Source organism: Trichechus manatus, unplaced genomic scaffold, assembly GCF_000243295.1.
Source record: "Trichechus manatus latirostris isolate Lorelei unplaced genomic scaffold, TriManLat1.0 scaffold00007, whole genome shotgun sequence".
In the NCBI taxonomy this organism is placed as follows: Eukaryota; Metazoa; Chordata; class Mammalia; order Sirenia; family Trichechidae; genus Trichechus; species Trichechus manatus.
In genome coordinates this window covers 16723515-16748918 of record NW_004443943.1, presented here as the reverse complement: position 1 = coordinate 16748918, position 25404 = coordinate 16723515, and the positions used below count along the sequence as shown (strand labels likewise).

The following is a 25404-nucleotide window of genomic DNA, read 5'->3' as shown; positions in this document are numbered from 1 at the left end:
GTTGTGTGGGGGCACTAGGTTTTTGGCTCACATTTCTAGCACTTACTCGTAATGGGACTTCTGAACCCCACTGCGAAGGCCTGTCAAGTTTTCAGTTTTTTTCTAGGTCGTGTTAACCTTGGATACATGAAGCTAAGGGAGACGCTCCTTCCACGGGGAAGTTGCAGGGCCCTGCGGCTGGAAGCTGTGCCTTGCTCACTGGTTGTCTGCCTGGAAGTCTCTTCATAGCCTTTGTGAATGAGATGCAGCAGTCCCTGTTTTTGTGAGGTTGAATTAGATGACTTATGTTATCTACAGAGGAACCTGCCAGACTCTGGCAACAGAGTCTAAGATCTTTTTAACTTTGTAGGGCAATTTGCAAATGAACCTTTCTTTGCACTGTGGTCTCCTGGCTCTTCCCCATCCCCCTGGTCCTGAAGCTGGGGCTGGGGCGCGGGCGGTTGGCACGTTCCGCCAGCTGCGGTTAGAGAGGGCGGCACTTGACTTTCTGGCAGCTCCCGCTCAGGCTGAGTACGCAGCCGCAGCGACTCGCGCTCGAGCCTGAGCCGCTAAATTCCTGGCAGAACTGTTAAGGATGTGGAGACGTTAGGAAACCGCCACCTGGAGGTGAGTAACGTTTTGAACTTCAATCAGAGATCATTTAGACGGTGCAGGAGAAGGATTGGTTCTCATTTTGCGGTACTTACCTTGCAATCTATTTAATATTTGGGAAGCGGTGGATTTAAAAAAAAAAAATTCTTTACTAAAAATGAGATAACTAATTCCTATGAATGGATCTCCTGGTCCAGATGTGAGTGGCAACTTGATGAGATTACAGAGCCACTGAGATAATAGGGGTTAATGACGATGAGCTTAGATTTTGGAGGAAGACTCGTTCGAATGCTGGTCACACACTTACTAGCTGTGTGATTCTGACCCCGATTTCTTCTTATTTAAAGTATGGCTTGTTCAATTACTTATGTCTATGCAAAAGGCTGATGGATCCTGGTGAAAGACAGTCGGGTATTATTAACTTAATCAGGTGGTCACTCCTATTCAGCTGCTGTTCCAGGTGTTTTTGTTGCTGGGGCAAATCAACAGATTCCCTGGCACCTGCTGTGCACCTATTTATCTGGTAAAGACCAGTAAATCAGGCAAAGTAAAAAAAAAGGTCAATTGGTAATTGCTGTTTTTGTTAGATGCCCTCAAGTCACTTCCAACTGGGAGTGACCCTCTGTACAACATAACAAAACACTGTCTGGTCTTGTGCCATCCTCACAATCATTGCTAAGTTTGAGCCCATTGTTGCAGCCACTGTGTCAGCCCATCTCCTTGAGGGTCTTCCACATTTTCCCTAAGCCTCTACTTTATCAACCATGATGTCCTTCACCAGGGATTGGTCCCTCCTGATGACATTTCCAAAGTATGTGAGACAAAGTCTCACCAGTCTCACTTCTAAGGAGCATTCTGGCTGTACTTCTTCCAAAACAGATGTGTTCGTTCCTCTGGCAGTCCATGTATATTCAATATTATTTGCCAACACCATAATTCAAACGCGTCAGTTCTTCTTCGATCTTCCTTATTGTCCAGCTTTCATATGCATAGGAGGCGATTGAAAATACCAGGGCTTGCGTCAGGCACACCTTAGTCCTCAAAGTGACTTCTTTGCTTTTTAATACTTTAAAGGGGCCTTTTGTAGAAGATTTGCCCAATGCAATACGTCCTTTGATTTCTTGACTGCTGCTTCCATAGGTGTTGATTGTGGACTCAAGTAAGATGAAATCTTTGACAACTTCAGTTTTTTCTCTGTTTATCATGCTATTACTTATTGATCTAGCAATGAGGATTTTTGTTTTCTTTATTTGAGATGTAATCCATACTGAAGGCTGTGGTCTTTGATCTTCATCAGTAAGTGTTTCAGTCCTCTTCACTTTCAGCAAGCAAGGTTGTGTCATCTGCATATTGCAGGTTGTTAATGAGTCTCCCTCCAAACCTGATGCCGCGTTCCTCTTCACATAGTCCAGCTTCTTGAATTATTTGTTCAGCATACAGATTGAATACGCATGGTGAAAGGATCAACCCTGATGCACACCTTTCCTGATTTTAAACCACACAATATCCCTTGGTTCTGTTTGAATGACTGCCTCTTGGTCTATGCACAGGTTCCTCAGGAGCACAATTAAGTGTTCTGGAATTCTCATTCTTTGTAATGTTATTCATAATTTGTTATGATCCACACAGCTGGATGCCTTTGCATAATCAATAAAACACAAGTAAACATCATTCTGGTATTCTCTGCTTTCAGCCAAGATCCATCACAACATCAGCAATGATATCCCTTGTTCCATGTCCTCTTCTGAATCTGGTTTGAATGTCTGGTAATTGGTCTAGTAAAAATGAACAGAAGCAGTTTGCTTTCAGCTGGCAGGACCAGAAATACAGCTTTGCTGTCCTATCTCAGAGATATATTAATTCTCCAATATTCTGCCTCTGTTTTGTCTGCATAGACTGTGATCATTTCTCCGTTTCGCAAGATATCATACCGGTCCACTGGGATACTAATGATATGCTGATTTGGACATGGCAAGCAGTAAGTAGCAACAATTCTACTGCGATTGATCATGGGTATCAAGGGGGAATTGGTTGCTACTACACAATGGGGGTAAGGAGTAGTATGTATAGACTACAGGAGGTCCATTGGGGGGGCTTTTAGTATTTCCATATCCTGAGATAAATGTTAAAACTACAACAGCTGAATACAGGTAGGACTGCTAAAATGGCATAGACCCTTCAGGAAGAAAGGCTTAGGTCACTCCACCAAGTTGGAGCCATGACAAGCCAAAGTGTATTCCAAGGGCAAAGGGAATATGGAGTGGGTAGTGGAAAGAAGAAGTTGTAAATACTAGCTACAACCATGAGATCAGTCATAGAAATAAGGACTATGGTGGTTATGAGTATTTCTTCTTTAATTTTATATGAATGTATTTGTATGTATTATATAATACCAATTATTTTCTCTATCTCCCCCCTCCTCCAATCTCCTGCTATCAAACATAAAAATGTATTAATAGTGGTTAAATTTATATCTGAGGACATTAAAAGCGGAGTTTGACTCAGCTAGAAAAAAGAATGAACATTCTGCAAAGATAGATAAAGTGACATCTGGGATTTTGCTAAGATAGATAAAGTGACATATGGGATTTCATATCCTCTTTGGGGAGAGGATTAGGGTGTTTTTAGTTGCACGAGGGATAAAATGCATTATGTTAGGGCCTTATATATGTACTTTGCCCTTAGATGATAATTCTCATTATCTAGTCCTCATATTCTCAAATATTAGGGTGTGACCTGAGAAAGAAGGTAGATGAGCAACTGGCTTTAGCTAACTTGCTTAAAATGCTTATCAGGGAAAGTTTTTTTTTATATCTTGGGTGGCATCTGAGTGGCCTCCTGGGCTCCCAAACCCATGCTAGTCTCTGAGAAGTGTGAAATGGCCCCAAGTTCTATGAGTAGGGCCGCACAGTGGTCTGAAAGCTTTTGGCTTATACCTCACCGCTCACTAATACCTTCATCGTAGCTCTTCTCTGCTTTTCCTGTGTTTTTCTTCAGTATGCGATGATCAGCACAATTTTCGTTCCCTACTTCTGTAAAGTGACATGGATTTTGTAAATACCCTAGGTGCGAAGTTTAAGCACTCCGCTGCTAACCAAAAGGTTGGTAGTTCAAACCCACCCAGAGGCTCTGCGGGTTCTCTAGAGGAGCAAAACTAGTGATAAACATATACAGAGAGAGATTTATTTCAAAGGAATGGATCACGCAGTTACGGAGGCAGGCAAGTCCCAACTCCGTGGGTCTGGCATCAGGTTGGAGGCATATGCTGACTCACATGGTTGCAGGGGCTGACAAACCCCAAAACGGCAGGTAAGGTGAAAGGCTACTGGTTGTCAGGGTTGCAGAAGCTGGCAAATCCCAAAATCTGCAGTTCAGGAGGCAGGCTGCTGGCACATATCCCAAGAACCAGAGATAAGAGGATGACGAGTTGGATGCAGGATCAAGAAAGAGCAAGCTTTTCCAGAATATCCATACATATTGGATGCAGGCCACACCCCCTAGGAAACTCCCCTTTCAACTGATTGGCTGCTCACATCAGATCACAGAATGGAGGGTACATAATATCTGCAAAACCACTGAGAATCATGGCCTAGACAAGTTGACACATAACATTAACATCACAGTTCCGTTAATTTTAAATTTCATTAAAGTAACGTATGTACTTGTTTCAAAAGTCAAAGTTATGTATTATCTTCATTTTTGTTTGCTTAGTTTTCTACGTAGCTGTTACCAGTCTATTCTAACAAATTTGGCAGAATTCTCTATCAGGTTCTGATATGTTCAAATGAACTATCCAGTTTTTGTTTTTCCTGTAGACGAGGGAAGCATTGTGACTTTTGTGGGTTCTAGGCACTTTTGTCTTTGTTGGCCCCTTATACCATAAAAAAATATATATATAAATTATGTTTTACAACTGCATTGGTATAAAGATGAAAATAAGCTAGGCAGGATTCATTATTTTCAGTCATTTTATGATATTCATTTCTTCTTTCTGTTTTCAAAAGAAATAAAAATGAAAAATTTTTTTAAGTCCCTAAAAACATCTTGGTCCCTAGGCACTGGGTCAACTGTGTATAATGGGTAAGTTGGTCCTCCTTTCTCTTGCTTCAGTCTGGACTGCTTATTCTCTAGATCCTGAGATTTCTCTTTACCTTCATCCTAACAATTCCATTTTTTCTCTCATATATTGACTCTCCTAATTTTGGGATACAGTGATCTTTCTTGTATTATTCCCTCATTTTGATGGAGTGTATCTTTTAGTATGTTTCTTATATAGGCTGTCTAAGAGATCAATTTGAGGCATTGTGTGTCAGATAAATGCTTTAGTCTATACCCATAATTGATAGTTTAACTGGGTATAGAATTCCATATAGGTTGAAACTAATTTACCTCTTGAATTATTAAAGGTTGCCACTAGCCAACAACCTCCAATCAGAGCATACCTGAAACCTTCCCTTTATTTCAGTATACAGCTTCCCCACTCCTCTGCCTCCCTGTGAGTTTCTGCCAAATGCAAGTGATGGTGGCTGATATTCTTGGCATAGCAAACTTTGGATAAATAGCCTCTGTTTGTACTCATTTAGATTATCTTTGTTTATTCCTACAGATCTATCTCCCTTCCTCCAAAAATACAGAACAAAAGATGGAGAAAGTCAGAGGAGGAGAGAAGTGCCTCAGGAAGTCTCATCTTCCAGTCTCTGCAGTTTCCCCCAGGTGGGGGTGGAGTGAGTGTGGTTGGCTGGCACCTGAGGCCAGCCCCTCCTCTTGTCTCCCAAGTGGCTCCTGGCAGCCTTTTAAAGTATAAGTTTCTTGGCAATTTTGGAGGAAATGCTTTTGAAGGCCGTGGAGTACTGGATAGTCTCTTCAGCTGAACGCCACTGAGACAACACCGAGGCAGTTTGCACACTTCCGTCCTTCCTGCATGAAGTCCTCTTGGTCTGGCATGCCATGCCTGCACAGCAGCACACATTTTTTGGTTACCTGCAACTCGCAGTTGTTTGCTTCCAGCACCTTGTTGATCTTCTGCATCATCTTATGGGCTCCATGAGCTTGTGATCTTCATACTCCATGTTAAACTTAGTGAGGGCGGCTTGGCCTCTGGAGGTTTGAGAATGTCCGCTCAGTCTCTGCTTTCAGATTCACTCAGTTTCCATCCGGCACACCTGAAACACAGATTTCTGCGTATAAGCTCAAAGATGCTCCCAGTGTCCCCCTACCGGCAAATTTTGCTGATTGCACAATAGTTGTTGTGACCAGTGTGGACAGAGTTTCCTTTGGACACACCCTGGGGAAATTGGGTCTATGTTGGGCTCCACCACTGCTGCTGATATTGTGCATAGAGGAGGGAGGCCACAGGGACATGCTGGGGAGCTGTGCTGGGCTGTGGCTTCTTACAGTTAGTCTCTGTGGGACACAGCCCAGAGGACTGGTCAGGCTATAACCAGCTGCCTTGAGTTCTAGGTACAGACAGGGTGGACCTAGGGAGATTGAGGCACAAGCAGAAACTGTAAGGCCTCCAGACCCTGGCATGACTGAGTTGTTGTTGCCATTCTGAATGGAGGCTTGGCCAAGTCTGGCCCTCTCCAAAAGTGGGGAATTTCTGCTTTGATTTGTACTGGTGGAGATGTAGCTGTTTCCAGAGAGGATAGGCATGATGGTCTTCCTCTCCAAGCTGGGTAAGGGGTGGCAGACACCATGCCTGTGCTGCTAACCATCTGCCCTGAGTCCTGGTCTTCAGACCCCTTATTTTCCGTGTTGCTACTCTAAGTATTTCTAGTGTAGGAATTAGAGATGGGAATGGCAAGCTCATTGAAACCCCACTGTTTAGGGTGACAGAGATGCTAAGCTCTACTTTGTGGCATGGGGCAGGAGTGCTGCTAGTGGTCAGATCTGCCAAGGCTGGAACTTCGGGGTGATGTTGTAGCCCTCCAGCTCAGATCACTTGTAGCCCAGGAGCAGATAAGTGGTCATCACTTCGTACTTCTGATCCATCAATGAGTTCTGGATCTTTTCCCTTGTGTCCCATGGACATCCTCAACCCAGTCTGCAGGTATTCTTATAGTTAGCTGTGGCTCCGTGTAAGGCTTTCTTCACTGTTTTTCCAACAACCGTTCATCCAAGAATCTTTCCCGATTTGCTCTAATGTGCCTCTCTTGCTGGGATTGAGCATTGGACATTTCTTGAGTAGGTTTTTACACTCCACAAACATGTAAAAGGGAATATGGTATGTTCCATTTAGTACTTGCTCCCACAAGTCCTTTGAGGTCTGTCCATGAAAAAATGGGGAATTGATTGTACACGTAGGGTGATTCTCAGATGGGTTCTCAGTACGTCTGGTCAGAGGAGTTCTCAGATGGGTTCTCGCTAGTTTGGGCCAGAGGGTTAGTTTTGGGGAAACATAAGGAGGACTGGCACAGAGGGTGTTGCCAAAGGTGAATTTTCTGCTGAAGATGAAATCTACAATCTTGATGTTCATGTTAGTATTCAAGAGCAGGTTTTCTGCCTTTAAGTCTCTATGGACAATCAATTTTTTTTTTTTTTTTTTGACAGTACTGTACAGCAGATACTATCTGGTAGAATTTCGCTTAGGCCTTTTTTTTTCTTTTCATCCTCCCACGTTCCACTAGGTTCTCAAATATCTCATACAATATATACTCCATGACAAGTTAGAGTGTTTTCTCAGTCACAATTACTTGAAATAATTTCAGTAAGTTGGGATGACTGAGAGTCTCCATGATTCTTACTTCACGGCATAGTTTCTGGAGGCTGAAAGAGTTCTGTTAGGTCTTGTCAGTTATCTTCACTGATAACCCTTTCCCAGTCAGAATGTGTCAAGCCAACTTCACCTTGGCAAAGTTACACTCGCCAATCATCTTGAGGAACAAATAGTTTCCAATATGGGTCCCTTCCTTAGCAAAGATGTCTGAGAGGCCCTGTAGCATGTTGGACTTGCTGTTTTACCTGGAGGCAAGGTATTGCCATGTAGGCTTAAGATTGAGAGAAGCTTGTGAGAAGTTTTAACCTAATCACCTCAAAAGACAATAACCTCCAAAATCCTCCGACATAGAGTTCTTTTTAATGCGAGCAAAATACAATGCCAGACTGCTTTACCCCTTGCTCATTCTTTCACAGCCACTGTAATTCTTGTTCTCTGGATGTGCTAGGCATATACCCATCTCTGGGCTCTGCACTCCTTCCTACTTCTGTCTTGAACCTTTTTCCCCCAGAAAACTTATTGCTTATTGTTTGCCTCTCCCATTATAATATTAACTCCATGAGAGCAGGGATTTTTTTCTGTTTTGTTCTCTGTATCTGCAGCACCTGGAACATTTTCTTGCACATAGCAGACATTTCATAAATGCTTGTAGAATAAATTAAATTGGCAATGTGACTATAACAGACCAAGGAGTATGCTATGGCAACATGGTCAAATCTGTTATTTTCCAGCTCTAAAACATTGAGAAACTACCCTGTGCCTCAATTTTCTCATCTGTAAAATGGGGCTAACCACACCAAATGTGTAGGATTGTTGTGAGAATTAGACAAAACATATGTACAGGTCTTGGCACATCATACACTCCTAGTGTAGCTAATATTTTTATTTTCATTGCAGTTGCCTTTGTCAGGCATATCTGTAAGGCATAAGCAGATCAGAGGTGTGGAGTAAAGAATTTAGTCTTGCCTCAGAGAGGTCTGGTCTTTATATCCACATCCTGGGAGGTATCCTCTATACCCTTGGAATTTTCCTAGTGATAGAAGTGCCTTTGTTATCTATGATGGGCCCTGTGATCTATACCTGATCGTTTATGCTAACAAGGTGACCCATGTTGGGGCCCTGGGACCACACCTGTTGGTGTATACTGACAGGGTGACTCATAATACACCCTTTATCATATATCATCCAGATCTCCTGGTGTAGGGGAGCTGGAACTGAGCTCAACCAAGTGGGCAATCAATCAATTATGCCTACATAATGAAGTCCCAAGAAAAAACTGTAGACCTTGAAGAAGCTTGGGTGAGCTTCTCTGGTTGGCAATACTCTGAGTTTATTGTCACATAGTGAATCCTTGAAAGTAATGTGTCCTGAATATGATGGGATCTTCATGTTTAGAACCTACCAAAAGTCTACCGTGCGCATCTCTTCCTTTTGCTAATTTTGATCTGTAGTTTTTCTTTGTAATAAACTGTATCCATGAATGTCATAGCTTCCAGTGTGTTCTCTGAGTCCTTGTTGTGAATTATCAAATCTAAGAGTGGTTTTGTGAACCCTCCAAACTTGCAGTTGGTGTCAGAAATGAAGGAAGTCTTTTGGACAGTATCTTCTAACTTTGGAGTTGGACCCTAACTCCTTGCAGTTGGAGTCAGCAATCTTGGACAGACTCGGCAATCTGGAGGACTGTGTCCTGAAACTCACAATTTGGAGAACTCTGGGTAGAAGGTAATTGGCAAAATTGTGAGGAAGCCTTTCTTTAATTAATCCTACTTCCCTCAATAGTAAACAACAAGGGGAGGTGGTGATAAGCCATTGAATATGAGTTGCATGCGAAGGTGATGTGTTTCATTTTACCTCTCTGAGCTCCAGGAAATTGCAAAGCTTAACCCAAAGTTAGGTCCAATATGACATTTAGTAAACAATTTTGCATGATATAAAGAATACTAGACTTGGTGTCCAGAGATCTTATTTCAAATCCCATCATCACCATTGTCTGTCTCTGCTTGCTTTTCTGTATCTCAAAAGAGATTGTCTTAAGACGCAACCTAATCTTGTAGAATGAGTTCTGCCTCATTAACATAACTGTCTCTAATCCTGCCTCATTAACATCACAGAGGTAGGGTTTACAACACATGGGAAAATCATATCCGATGACAAAATGGTGGGTAATCACACAATACTGGGAATTGTGGCCTAGTGAAGTTGACACAGGTTTTTGGGAGACACAATACAATCCATAACAATTGGAATCAGTAGATTACACATATGCTTATAAATTGATTATCGGCATTCATGAAGAACACATAGGAGCTATTGAAAACATTTGTTTTCTGGGTTTATATGAATTATTTTCATGATCAACACAAATGATAAATTAGCCACTTTTAGTCATGACTGGAGATTGGACATGACCCAAAAGTAATCGATGTCAAAGAATTTGAAGACTGTGATGTGTAAAACAAAAGTATGGCATTATTTATTTTGAAAGGTATATACTGCTTTTTTCTCCAAAAGGCTTTGAAGCTGTTTATTAAGAGAAAGAAAATATCTTCGGTTGTTTCAGTTGTCTGTGGCTTACTGACTTCATTCACGGAGGGATGAGGCATGCATTTTCATTAATTTGTCATATTTGTAACTGAGAAGACACCACAGTAAATTAAAACAATGGTTACATTGCAGTTGGTCCGACTCTCCGTGTAACTCTGATCCATATAACCTAAATTGTATATGTAACTAACCTCTCACTCTGTACTTTCCAGACAACACTTGCCATGTAATTCAGATAATTTTTACCTTGTCAAAGCAATAAATCATCCTGGGGTAGAAAAATCTTAATGCTATATTTTACAGAAAACATTAAATATATACTTACCAAGTGCAAAGTGCCAATGCCTTCTAAGCAAAGATTCTTTCTACCAAGAACACACCTGTAGTTGAACAAATTGGGGTGATTACTCATTTCAGGAAGGGAGAATGCATACTCTGAGCAACCGTGGGCATCTTCAGTACTAAAGGTGTTAAGAAAGAACATATTCTAGGATTTAGGCTGTAATAGGTAATTTTTTAGAGGGTTTAAGGAAGTAGTCATTGGCTTTGGATTAGATATTGTCAGTAAAGAAAGATAATTCTAGGATTAGGTATCTCAATAAATCTTATCCGTTGATTGGCGAAGAATACTGAATATACCATGGAAGAACAAACAAACAAATCTGCCAGAAGAACAAACAAATCTGTCTTGGAAGAAGTACAGCCAGAATGCTCATTAGAAGCAAAGAGGGCGAGACTTTATCTTACATACTTTGGACATGTTATCAAGAGGGACCAATTCCTGGAGAAGGACATGGTGCTTGGTAAAGTAGAGGGTCAGCGAAAAGGGGGAAGACATTCAATGAGATGGATTGACACAGTGGCTGCAACAATGGGCTCAAAATACTAAGGGTCTGTGCTGTGATTCACCAATTGTTGTTGTTAGGTGTCGTTGAGTTGGTTCCAGTGTCGTTTCTATCACCAAGGCCATATTTTCCAACTACCGATCCTTCTCTGTTTTCAACTTTCAAATTCCAATCACCAGTAATTATCAGTGCATCTTGATCGCATGTTCGATCAATTTCAGACTGCAGAAATTGGTAAAAATCTTCAGTTTCTTCATCTTTGGCCTTAGTGGTTGGTGAGTAAATTTGAATAATAGTTATTTTAACTAGTCTTCCTCATAGGCGTATGGATATTATTGTATCACTGACAGCGTTGTACTTCAAGATAAATCTTGAATGTTCTCTCTGACGATGAATGCAACACCATTCCTCTTCAAGTTGTCATTCCCTGCATGGGAGACCATATGATTGTCCAATTCAAAATGGTCAATACCAATCCATTTCAGCTCACTAATGCCTAGGATATCCATGTTTATGCGTTCCATTTCATTTTTGATGATTTTCAATTTTCCTAGATTCATACCCTATAGGGAAGTTCTACTCTATCACATTGAGTCACTATTAGTTGGAATCTACTCAGTGGCACCCAACAACAACAACCAATTACATAGGATGCCTGACTTCTAGTAAGCCCCCCTCCAGCTTCCCTATGCAAACAGCCTCCAATCAGGGCATACCTGACGCCATTCCTTTTTTCCACTACCAAGTTTTCAGACTCCTGTATCTGCTTTTGAGTTTCTGCCAAATGCAAGTGATGACTGACTCTCTTGCTATAGCAAGTTCTGAATAAATAGTCTTTGCTCATTCTAATCTGAATGGTCTCTATTTATTTCCACAATGGCATGTATTTTGTACAGCATTTCTAGTTGTTCTTAGCAAGAGGTTGATCAGAACCATCTATAGCAACATTACCAATGGCAGAACTTGGTCTCCTTTTATAATGACTAGATTTTATACCAATAATGTCCTTATAACATCAGGATCAGGACAGAGCCACTATCAGGGAAAATTAGTTTGAGAAACTTTTTAAAAAGTTAGCAAGCTGAGAAAGAAGCAGATCCAGCAAAGCAAGTTTTAATGAGCCAGAAGATGGAGGGAAAAGCAGGGTCTGAGTGCTTACCTAAGGTTCTCTAGGAATCTGAGTTCTTAGGCAAGAATTGGTACTTAGGGAAGGAAGGAATGCCCACGTTAAGAGGCTCTTGAGAAATGCAGATCAAAGCTGCAATGAGATATCATCTCACCCCAACAAGGCTAGCACTAATCAGAAAAGCACAAAATAATAAATGCTGGAGAGGTTGTGGAGAGACTGGAACACTTATACACTGTTGGTGGGAATGTAAAATGTTACAACCACTCTGGAAATCAATTTGGCGCTTCCTTAAAAAGCTAGAAATAGAAGTACCGTATGATCCAGCTATCCCACTCCTTGGAATACATCCTAGAGAAATAAGAGCCATCACACGAATAGATATATGCACACTCATGTTCATTGCAGCACTGTTCACCATAGCAAAAAGATGGAAACAACCTAGGTGCCCATCAATGGACGAATGGATAAACAAATTATGGTATATCCACACAATGGAATACTACACGATAAAGAACAATGATGAAGCCGTGAAACATCTTATAACATGGAGGAATCTGGAGGTCATTATGCTGAGTGAATTTAGTCAGTCACAGAAGGACAAATATTGTATAAGACCACTATTACTAGAACTCAAGAAAAGGTTTAAACTCAGAAGAAAACATTCTTTGATGGTTACAAAGGTGGGGAGGGAGAGGGAGGGTTATTTACTAACTAGACAGTAGGTAAGAATTATCTTAGGTGAAGGGAAGGAGAGCACACACTACAGGGGAAGTCAGCACAACTGGACTAAACCAAAGCTAAGACGTTTGCTGAATACAATCAAACACTTTGAGAGACAAAATAGCAGGGGTAGGGGTCTGGGGACCATGCTTTCAGGGGACATCTAGGTAAACTGGCATAACAAAGCTTTTTAAGAAAATATTCTGCATCCTACTTTGGTGAGTGGCATCTGGGGTCTTAAAAGCTTGCAAGCGGCCATCTAAGATACATCAGTTGTTCCCAACCACCTGGAGTAAAGGAGAATGAAGAACACGAAAGACACAAGTAAAGTAGTAGCCCAAGAGACAGAAAGGGCCACATAAACCAGAGACTTCATCAGCCTGAGATCAGAAGAACTAGATGGTGCCCAGCTACCACCAATGACCGCCCTGATAGGGAACACAACAGAGAGTCCCTGATGGAGCATGAGAAAGGTGGGGTGCAGAACTCAAATTCGAGTAAGAAGATTAGACTTAATGGTCTAACTGAGACTGGAGGAACCCCGGAAAGCATGGCCCCCAGATTCTCTATCAGCCCAGAAATAAAATAATTTCTGAGGCCAACTCTTCAGACAGGGATTGGACTGGACTGTGGGACATAAAGTGATACTCGTGAGGAGTGTGCCTCTTAGCCCAAGTAGATACAAGAGACTAAATGGGCACCTTCTTTCTGTCTGGAGGTGAGATGGGAAGGCAGAGAGGGTTAGGAGCTGGCTGAATGGACATGAGGAATCAGGGGTGGAAAGGAGGAGTGCGCTGTCGCAGTATGGGGAGAGCAATTAGGGTCACATTACAATGTATGTATAAATTTTTGTAAGGAAGACTAACTTGAAATATAAACTTCATTTAAACTACAACAATAAAAAAATTAGAAAACAAAGGAGGCTCTTGAGTGGATTAAATGAGAAAATATATAAGAATATTTTCTGTAAACATCTAAGGTAGCAAAATCAGATTGAAACAACTTGATAGTTTTGCCCAGGGACCAGTCTCTGTGTGTGTGTCTTTGCTCAGCACATCACTGGGGGAGTTACACAAAAAGGAATATAGATTTCTATATTCTTAGCAATTCCTGGATGATTTCCCTTCTGAAAGATGTAGAAGAGTCTTTGGATGATTGTATAATTTACCTCCATAGATTGCTCTTTTTCTTCATGTTAATTTTATAGGAGGAATGATTGTCTAAGTATTCATCACTGATTTAGAGTATTTTCCATTTCAGTGGTTCTTACCCTAATTGTACGTCAAACTTGCCTGTAGAGCTTTAAAAAAAAAAAAATACTGACATCACAGTCTTATCCCAGAGCTTCTGATTGAATTGTTCTCCCTGTGGAGAGGCTGGGGGCGAGGGAATTACTGGGTTGTTTACAAGCACCAGGTGATCCTAATGTGCTACCAGGCTTGAGAACCATTGCCAAGGTTGTGACGTTAGAAAGCTAAAGTTACCCAGCAGATGGAGACAAAGCACTGCTCAGTAAAAAGGCTCCAATCCCACCCATTCTTTGACTACATCTGTGCCAACTCCAACTTATGTAATATACTAAGCAGGGCAAACATGTGGGAAGATGCAGGGCAAACACTTGGGAAGATTAAAAATTATATTTGGTCCCATTGCTTGCCAACCAAAGAAATTCTTGCCACCACTAAGGAAAATTCCAGGAAGTAATTTAAAAAATTACATGTGGCTAAAAACATACTTTATTCACCCAGTTACCTGAATTAATGTCTAGAAATATCTTAAATCCTTTTCATAGCTCACTTTGCCATAATATACCATATAAACTGACATCAAGACTGAAAATAAAATAGAAAGGTAATATTGTAAATATACTATAAAGTAGAAAATAACAGATTTCCTGTTATCTGCAGATAAATTTATTCCTAACTTATCTATCACTGAGAAGTTATTATATTGGCACATAAACTATAGATAGAAGATATTTATCATCTTTACCTTAGACATTATCCTTTCGAGTTACAGACGCTCTGTGGGCTTTTTACAAAGGCAGGATATTGAAAGCTCAAGTTCCTTTTTTGTTATTATTTCTAAAAAGCATTAAATGCCTAATTATATAAACCAGGTACTCTACCAAGCATTCCTGTCCTAACAACATTTTTCTGAGCCAAAATACATAGTTTGACATATAATCTGATTATAGGATGAATATTTTCAACAGAATGATTCTAGAAAATCTAGGATGTCCCATCACATAGCCTATGATTTCTTCAGAGTCTGCACCCGATCAAAGCCTACAGATTCCTTTCTGCTGTCCATGTAACGGACAACTGAACAGCCAACCACCAAACCTTGCCTATTTGACCTCCTAAATATTTCTCAATCCATCTCCTCTTTCCCTTCCTCATTACACTAGTTCGGACTACCACCATCTAATATTTGGACCATGCAGTACTCTTTGATGCCAGGCTTTTTATACTTTCCCTTTTCCCTTTCACTCCACCCCACATCCCTTTCCACATTGCCTCCAGACAGCCTTATCCCAAATCACTATCTGACCATGTTGCTTTCCTGGTTTCTCATTTTACTTTATAAAGTCAGTCCACAACTTCAGCCTAATTGACATTTGCTTCTTCCTCTAGAACTTCACACTTGAGCAGCACAAACTCCTTGGGCACACTATGGTTTCCATGCCCCTGAGCTTTGTTGTTAATTTGTGACTTAGGAGACCTCATGTGTTACAGAGTAAAACTGCTCCATGGGGTTTTCTTGGCTGTAATCTTTACAGAAGCATATCGCCAGGCCTGTCTTCTGCTATGCCTCTGGGTCAGTTTGAACCGCCAACCTTTTGGTTACCAGCCGAGTGCAAACCATTTGTGCCACCCAAGGACATTTCATTCCCCTGAAATTTCATCGTGCTGTTCTGTCCTAATGGATTCACCTCACCTTCTCATCTTTGTCTAACTTCCACTTGACTTCTGTTGCACATGCTCTTCCTATGTGTCACAGTGGTTTGTGCTTATTTAGCTTTGTGGCTTCCATTTCTACCTAATCTTTTGATTTTATTAATTATTTTCCCCCAGTGCTTTAAAGACTGTGTAGAGTTCCATCACGTGGATAGCTTACTTAGCCTGCCCTATCTTGTAAGTCACTTAGGTTTCCCAAAACCAAAAAAAACCCACTGCCGTCGAGTCAATTCTGACTCATAGCTACCCTGTAGGACAGAGTTAGAACTGCCCCATAGGGTTTCTGAGGCTGTAATCTTTACGGAAGCAGACTGCCACATCTTTCTCCCACAAAGTAGCTGGTGAGTTCAAACTGCCAACCTTTTGGTTAGCAGCCAAGCACCTTAACAACTGCACCATGGTTTCCTTATTAAAAACACCTCTGCACTGAACTATTTTGGAGCTAAAGTTTTGTACAGGTTGTGATTTTTTTTCCCCCTTAGGGTGAATTCATACAGAATGTATTTGCTCTTAACCCACTATTATAGACAAATTTCACTGCATTTTGATGAAACTGTCTTGTGCTGCAACTAATCCATTCCTCACTCTCTCCCTCTTAGCCATCTAAGACTTGCTTCATCTCCTTGTCAGCCCCACTTCTCTCACTTTGAAACCACAACAATGCTAGCAAATTTTACCTGATGAATATTACTTGTTTTTTAATTCTATAGGTGAAAGGAAAGCAGAACCACCCACTTCTTTCTCTTTCCAATGTTATTTTTATCCCACCTTCTCTCTTGAGAGCTCAGAAGGATGGAAAAGTTCCAACCCAAGCTTCATGGAGCAGCCTCTGTAATAGCTGTGTGACTCATCCCGCACACAGTGAAGGGAAGGAGAAAAGACTGAGAGAAAAATATCTCCATCGCAGTTGTTGCAATTCACACACACAGTGACACACGCACACACACAGTGACACACACACACACACACACCACTACACATACGTTCCATTCAGACAGACATTAACTTCAGTTGGGAGTTCCCCACAGAGTCGAGTCTAGACCAAGCACTGAGGGCCTAGTTCCTGCCTCCAGCTGTGAGAAGAAAGTCAAGCACTGATTAGTGTCATTTCAGCAAGTTTCAGGGCTCATTTTTGTTATGACCTACATGTTCACCAGCAGAAGAGGAAAGAAACTGTGGTGTTCCAAATGGGGTTCTGTGAAAATGCAGGCCCTCGGGAGTCACCCTGGGTGGGAAGCTGGAAGCAAAGATGAGTAACGCAACCTGGCTGGGTTGTCTGTTTCTCTTGCCAGAGAAGAAGACACAAAGAGTTCTGGAAAGAAATGAGAAGGTCTTCTGGAGAGAGCAGAAGCCATGTTCTTAACTGAAGTTTCTTTATCTCTCCCTCCTCCTTTTTTGGGGGCAAGTGTGGGCTGCTGCATGTGGGAGGGGGCCCAAGAGAATTCCCAAGAAGCTTTGAGTCTATTTGAAGATGTGAGCTGATGCTTGCCTCTTATCTGGAATTCTATAAATGCTGGACATGGAGGATTGTGAAAAGGGACAGCTGAGGGAGCCAGGGAGAGAGGGAAGGGGGCAGCTGTGTCCCCACTGCATTGCAATACATGGACACTTTAATATTCTTGTGAGCCCTGAGTGAACCTGGAAGTTAATGGGTACCAGGGGCTGTCTTGCCACCAGCCCACTGCTAGAGGTCTTTTCTGTCAGTGGGACAAGCTAAGGCCACTCACCTGATGAGAAATGTAACAGGACTGTTTTGTAAGATCATCCATGAAAAGTAGCAGCAGAATGACCAAGAATCTGATGAATCTCCTTTTTATCACCTACGCTCATCCAGACTTGTGGTGCCACGGTCAAGTATGAGAGCTATCTGGAAGTTTATAGACAGAGTGTTAGAGGTCAGAATAACTGATAAATGATGACATTACTTAAGAAGATAACATTTTAAACAAGAAATGATAGAAAAAAATTTAGATTAGGCCAAGTTTTCCAGATTGGTTTAAATTTAGTTTGCCATTGCTGAGAAGGAATGAGTACTCATTAAAGAAATATCCAAGTATTTATATATGTATCTAGATTATTTATGACTGTCTAACTCATATCAGCAGCCATGGTGATGTAGTGGTTAAGAGCTCAGCTGCTAACCAAAAGGTTGGCAGTTCGAATCCACCAGCCACTCCTTGGAAACCCCATGGGGCAATTCTACTCTGTCCTACAGGGTCACTATGAGTCGGAATCGACTCGGCAGCAGTGGGTTTTTTAAGTCATATCTGCTTTTCTACTTTTCAGGTGAGAAACGAGGCCCAAAGAAGGGGAAAGATTGTTCAAGGTTTTAGCCTTATTGAGTGGCAGGGCTGGTGATTCACTTTGTCAATGCCCTTCAGCCAAAAGCCACCAGGAACACACCTGGTGTCGACAAGTACCTTGTGTGAAAGGCAGTATTGAATCCCTTCAGGAGCAGGAACCATCAGGGTCAACTTGGGCTGCTTTTTCAGAGACAATATTGAAACAGTGCCTGGATACTGCCTGTCTGTCCAAGAAACCAGGGGCTGCTCAGAGAAGTGTTGCTCCCATTGCTGAGGTCTGGGTTTTAAAAGGCTTCCTCCTCCCTTGCCCCCTGTTCATTACACTGAACATCAATCAGCAAGGTGCAGGAACCTCATGGGGAGAAGCAGAGTGTCAGGTGAAGAAGAAGCTGCTGCTCAGGGAACTCCATTTCTGCTGGCTGGATTTCTGCTCCAAACTTTCTGGCTGTGTAACCTTGACTCTGCTGACTTCTCTGAGCATCGATTTGATTTCCTCATTTGTAAAAGGGAATTGTAAATGCCTGTTTCCTAGAGTTGATTTGAGATCAAGGGAAATTGGGCTTTTAAAATAGCTATGACAGGTCCTGAGCCCTGATGATGCAGCAGTTAAGCTCTCGGCTGCTAACTGAAAGGTTGGCGTTCAAACTCACTCAGCCGCTCTGCTGGAAAAAGACCTGGCAATCTGCTTCCATCAAGATTAAAGCCAAGAAAACCCTATGGGGCAGTTCTACTCTGTCACACGGGGTCACAGTGAGTCGGAATTGACTCGGTGGCATCTAATGACAAGTCCTAACACATAGGTGGTTCTCCATGAAAATTAGCTCATGGCTTCTTCCCTGAGTAGAGTAACACTTTCCCACCAGGCAATCTAGCAAGAATGGAGTCCTAGGAACAAGACTCAACTTGAAGGAAAGGGGTTTCACACATAACTTTCCTTCTCATTCTTGTTTTAACAAAGATCATAAGGAACAGAAGCTGTTCTCTGCAGGAGGCCTGCCACGTGGTGGATCAGCTACAACCCCTCACGCCACAGGATTTACAAAACATGACTCCTAATTATCTGAAACCAGAGAGAGACAGCATCTGATTGGATTGACTGACAACACTTAGGGACATGGGCACTGGTTTATCAATTATTGTCCGCCTCCAAACAGCATGAGGGTCATGTAACACTTGACATTTCCAAGTCTCTGCAGGCTGCCAGCAGCTAAAATTAACATTAGTTTCAAATTCTAGTTAATAGCCTTGTTGCAGTTCCTGTTTCCACAAATCTGGGTGGAAGTTAGATGGATGAAAACAAAGAAGGCTTAGGAATAATTGGGCTCAGGAAACCAGCCCTCCTAGCAAGTGTTAAATTCCGCCCCACCCCCGTTTTCTGACTCTGAACCTTCTTTCTAGCACTTCAAATGCATAGCTGTTTATTGACAGCCAACTCCTTGCTAGGGGACCAACTTGTCCTGGTTCTCCCAGGACTTCTCTGGTTTTAGGACTGAAAGTTCTGGTCCTGGTAAGCCTCTCTGTCCTGAGCAAGGGGGAAGACAGATGGTCGATGAAGAGACAGCATCGAGGAACTCTGAAGCTATAAGATGGGGACAGGGGTAAAGGAAGCCCAGGGAGGGATTTGACTGCTAAGAGTAGCTCCCAGAGTCATGCAGCTAAACTGTTACCACATAAACCCAGAAACTGGGCCACTTTGGATACTAACAAGCAAAATATTCAAATGCCACAAAAACACAAAAATAAACAAAATTCACCTACACCCTAAGCATCGACTATCTTCAAGGACCTTCTTTGGGCCTGGAAGAAAATTCAATGAGCCTTCTAGGGAACTGGTTGGCAGGTCTTTTTTTTCTTAGTTGTCATCAAGCCAGTTCTGATTCATGGTGACCCCATGTGTGCAGAGTAAAACTGCTGCATAGAGTTTGCAAGGCCGTGACCTTTCAGACGCAGATCACCAGGCCTGTCTTCTGAGGCGCCTCTAGGTGAGTTCAAACCGCAAACCTTGTGGCTAGTGGTCAAGTACTTAACCATTGTGTTGCCCAGGTATTCCTGGTCTGCAGAGCAGGATTCATCAAAAACCTAGATTGCTTATTAAACATTTTCCTGGACCTCACCCCAAATCTACCAAATATAATTACTATGGCTAGAAACTGAGAGTCTGTATTTTTAATAAGACTTGGGTGATTCTAATGGAGGTGAGGATTAAGGGCAGTGATCTGCAAGTGTTTTTTCATCATTCTGGCAGTAAAAAAAAATTAAATATATAACTTCAACATATGTATATGTATTTATTTATAAATTTAACTATGCATATATTACTCCTACTCATCTTAAGTTTCCCATTTAACACATTTGAGGCAAGATTAAACCCACTTGGTTTATGTTCTTATTGCGCTTTGGACCTTTCTTTTCAGAGCACACTCCAGTCGGTAAGACTAAGAGTATCATGAGGCCAAGGACTAGGTCTATCTTGTTTACCTTTGTACTCACAGCACCACTGTGCTTGGCACACAATTGGTGCTCAGTAAAATCTTGGCTTGGGTAGAATTTGGGACTCCTCCTTAAAAGAGAGAGATGGCTAGTCCTGTGGAACAGTGCTGGTTAATGCTGCACTGGACTTCATAATCCCATTCTGGGTCTCCAGCTGGTCTTCCCCCCAGTGACAGAACTTCTGCTGCTGGTGAAGGCACCTCCACTGAAGGGGCAGCCAGAGACATTAGTAAGAAGCTTTCAATCTAGACATTTAAGGAGGAAGGAGTGGAGCAGCTCCGTTCATCATAAAATATCTCACTTCAGGTGGCAAGATTCAGACAGGAGCATCCTTGGGCAGGGAGGTGAGAAGCCACATCCACTCCACTCTCCTGGGGCCTTAACGTTGCTGAGTTCCAGTGATTGCTAACATCAGGTACGCCATCACTACTTAATAGCATCAAAAGTCGGCAGTTCGAATCCATCAGGCACTCCTTGGAAACCCTATGGGGCAGTTCTACTCTGTCCCATAGGGTCGCTATGAGTCGGAATCGACTCGACGTCAATGGGTTATGTTTTTTGGTTGTTACTTAATAGTACCTTTGAAAACAGGGATTGCTGGTTTAGGAAAAACCTAGTTAATTTATTCATATTGATGGAAAAGAATCAACACCTAAAGAAAGGTTAAAGGACAGGGGGCACCTTGTTGTTCTATAACTGCTTCCAGGCATGGAAGGCAGGTACGTGCAGATTTTATGTAAGTTGTTGACTATGGAATCTCATAGCTGGAGAATCTTAGAGATTGTAATCCTCAATCTACATCATCATTGAGGTACATGTTGTGAAATGACCCAAATTAATTTGCTCATGCACACCACTGGGTTCTTCTTGGTAAATGTCAGTGGTCCTTGATGATTAGACTCTGGTGGGGGTTATAACCTCCTGCTCACAACTTCCTACCAGGATATGATGGAAGCAAGTTTTAGACAAAATCCTGCCACACATACTGCCATTTAGTAGCGAGCAGGCTCCCAAATGATCAGATGTGATCTTTTAGGTCCTCTGACAATACTTCATAGGAAAGGTCCATGAGGGGAAAATGTGGCCATTAGATTCAGCTAACTCTATAGTTGGATACAGACAGCAAGAATCTCCTGAATCAGTAGCTCTTCTGTCTGGAATCAAGCTCAGAGTACATTCCAGATGATACAGACTAATGTTCTTGCTAGCTTTTGTATCCCTCTGGACAGCACAAATGGTTAAGTGCTAGGCTACTAATGAAATGTTGGCCGTTCGAACCCATCAGAGGCTCCTCGGAATAAAGTCCTGGTGATGTGCTTCTGAAAGGTCACAGCCATGAAAAACCTTTGAAGCAATTCTAATCTGACATGCACGGGGTCACCATGAGTCCAAATCAGCTCAATGGCAGCTGGTGTGCTTGGGGGGTTTTTTTGGTTTGGTTTTGTTTTTTGTGCAGGATCAGGAAGAAAATCTTTACAGTACTTTTAGCCAAGCCACATGTCTCGAAGACCATTAATTCCACTAATGAAAAATCATTGCTATCATTCATTATGGTAATTATCTACATCGTTGATAAAGGTAGTTGATAAACTTGTAAGAGCCACTTCTAGAGTACAGCCTCTCAGTCAGTCTTTGAAATACTAGCTACCACTTTGGAGTGAGCGTTCCTCATTAGGGTAATAGATCACTCCAGGAGGGTAGATTAGAACCAGTAGGTAGTCTATGCTGAAGTATGTAAATATAAATTACAGAACACATGATAGTGGTACTCAGGAATTTTTGATAAAAATAAAATCTATAACTATAACCTGAATAAAAGCAAGTATCCTTATGCTGTTTTCTTGGATAGTACATAACTTGTGTATAACATTGAATTTAATGAACACATATCAACAACAAAGTAGTAATTTTTTTAAAAAAATCAAGATTTACTAAGATAATAAGGAAATGCCTAAGATGGCAAAAACATCCCTAATGCATAGACAAACTTCCTGAAATATTTCTCCCTGTCTTCGCACTGCTTAAAATACTCCTTATGGACAGAGCCTCTTCCAGAAGCTCTCATCTTCTCTCAAATTCCAACTTCAAATATCCTTGCAAACTGCCCTCTTGCACTCGTGCTCTAACTCTCGCTTTCATTCTTACGCTCCTCCCTGATTCTCGTTTTGGTGAGAATTTTAAACTTATCCTCCAACTAATGAGCATTCATAAAGGGATTATAAACAACAAGCAATTTGATCTTGAACGCATTGTTACAAGAATATTCTGGTTGGAATATGGAGAATGGAGAGAGAGGTCAAGGTTGGATGTGACAAGGACAGTTAAGAGGCAGTTGTGGTAGTTCAGGTGAGTTGGAGTGGATTTGGAACAGGAGGATGATGGTTGACATGGAGAGACATTTTGTCATGTGAGATTAGGAGTAGCTGTGACAGAAAACCTCAAATACAGTGACTTGAACAGATAGTGTTAATTTCTCTCTCATGTAAGTGAAGTCCACGCATAGCCAGTCTAGAGTTAGACTGGTGGCTCCAAAATCACGGACTACACTCTATCTTGTTTCTCAACATCTTATTTCCACCTCCGGGCTCAAGACGGCTGCTTTCATTCCAGACATGTTCTTTTCATTCCAATGAATAAGAAATGGAGGAAAAAGTGTACGCCCCTTCTCTTTAAGGGCATTTTTAAAAATTACAATGATACTTATTTACGGCTCATTGGACAAAACTGACTTTCATATTCCCATCTGGTTGCAGGAGATGTTGGGAAGTAAAATGGTCATTCTAGACTACAGGTCCAGTTGAAAATCAAGAGTTCTGTAACTAAGGATGACAGGAACAACTATCAGAGGACAACCAGCATCTTCTGCCGCAGAATAGACAAAGTTGAGATAAGTTTTGGAGGTAAAATTAGCAAGATGTGATGATTAATTTAGTAGGGTGGTAGTTGGTAGTGGGTGAGCAAAAGAAGTAACACAACTGATTCTCATTCTATGACACTATCAACTGGATTAAGTGGTTGTACGTTCTTGGAAATGGAGAAATGAAAGAGGGGCAGTTTTGAGGCAAGAGTAAGAATTAATTAACTGCTGGGAGCTTGTCCAACCAGCCCTCAAAATTATAAGAGAAACAATTTATCAATCTCCTTGTGTACTCTCCAGAGATGTTCTATGCCCATACAGATATGTGTCTGTATAAGTGTAGGTATGATATGTATGTAACCACACACACACATCTTTAGCTTATTATTATCATTATTACAAAATGATAGTGTTCAATTACACAACTGTATACCTTGCATTTTTACTTACTATATTTTGGAGATATTTTCATATAAATTCAGGAATGGGTGCCTTACTTTTTTTTTTTTTCTTTTTATAATGAAACCCTTATTACAATCAAAGCAAATACCGACCAATCATGAACTCTTAGCTCTGTAGACAACAGTGTAAGCAGTGGGACAATGTGGGCATGGGTTACACATTAAGAGACTATGCTGCAGAGAGACTGAGGGGAGGACTGAGGTCAAAGACCACGTCCACACCCGGACCTGCCGCTCACCATGTGGTTGTTGTTGTTGTTAGTTGCTGTCAAGTCGATTCCAACTCATGACGACCCTACATGTGCAGAGTTGAACTACTCCATTGGGTTTTCTTGACTGTACTCTCTTAATGGGAAGTCCCTGGGTGGTGCAAATGGTTAAATGCTCGACTACTAGCCAATAGGTTGGCGGTTCGAAACCACCCAGAGGCACCTCAGGAGACAGGACTGGCTATCTACTTCCAAAAGGTCACAGCCTTGAAAACCCTATGGAGCAGTTCCACTCTGAACACATGCGGTTGCCATAAGTTGGAATCAGCTCGCTGACAACTAACAACAACAGCTATCTTAATGGAAGCAGATTGCCAGCCTTTTCTTAGGGACCTTTAAAGATGTCTCTATGGATATCAGAGAGATCTAAACATACCTGAAATAATTTTAGTAGCAGCCAATTTTAGCTACAATTTCAAACAATAATTATGAATTATATCTTTGAAGTACTTCTCTGAATTGATGTAAAATTTTATAGTGTGACCTTAAGCCTGGATAATAACATGTCCTCTGTCTTTAATGTTGTTGTGAAGATCAAGTGAAATAATTTAAACAAAAACACTCTGTAAACCAGGAGGCTACAAATATATGTAGGTTGTTATTATGATGAACTATTATTATTAGTTTTCTTTTAACCTAGCTGCAACTGATATGCATCTTTGGAGGTTCTGAGAATCTTTTTTTTAAACACCCTTGCAGTCTTACAACCCCTGGATAAAAATATCTGTTTGCTTTCAGCCCAGAACTCCCTTCCATTGTGATGTATCTAAATCTGCCTGGAGCTGTAGGAGCTGTAGGAGCTGCAGGAGCTGCTGGAGCTCCCTGTGACCTTTCGCTGTGGACCACTCCTCTATTTTACAGTCAGGGTGAGGTGTTCCTCCCACCCCTCCCACTACCACTGTGGCCTTTCTTGCCTTTTATTTTTTTAATTGTGCTTTAGGTGAAAGTTGGCAGCCCTGGTGGTGTAGTGGTTAAGAGCTACGGCTGCTAACCAAAAGGTTGGCAGTTTGAATCCTCCAGGTACTCCTTGGAAACCATATGGGGCAGTTTTAGGGTCGCTATGAGTCAGAATTGACTCAAAGGCAATGGGTTTGGTGGGTTTTTTTGTTTGTTTGTTTGTTTGTTTTTGGTTTGGTTTAGGTGAAAGACTTAGTTTCTCATTCAAAAATTTATACACAGATTGTTTTGTGACATTGGTTGCAATCCCTGCAGTGTCAGCACTCTTCCCCTTTCCACCTCTGGCTACCCATTTCCATTCATCCAGTTTTCCTGTCCCTTCCTATCTTTTCATCTTTGCTTTTGGGCGCGTGTTGCCCATTTGATCTCCTATACTTGATTGATCTAAGACACATGTTCCTCACGTGTGCTATTGTTTGTTCTATAGTTTTGTCTAATCTTTGGCTGAAAAGTAGACTTCGGGGGTGGCTTCAGTTTTGAGTTAAAAGGGTGTCCAGGGGCCAAAGTCTCAGGTTCTTCCAGTTTCTGTCAAACCAGTTAGTCTGGTCTTTTTTTTTTTTTTT

At 41.6% G+C, this 25404-nt stretch overlaps 1 pseudogene; it reads right to left on the bottom strand.

The window, feature by feature from the left end:
* Positions 1–5890: 5890 nt before the first annotated feature.
* On the bottom strand, positions 5891–8416 carry LOC101347973 (serine/threonine-protein kinase MARK2-like; annotated as a pseudogene).
* Positions 8417–25404: the final 16988 nt, after the last annotated feature.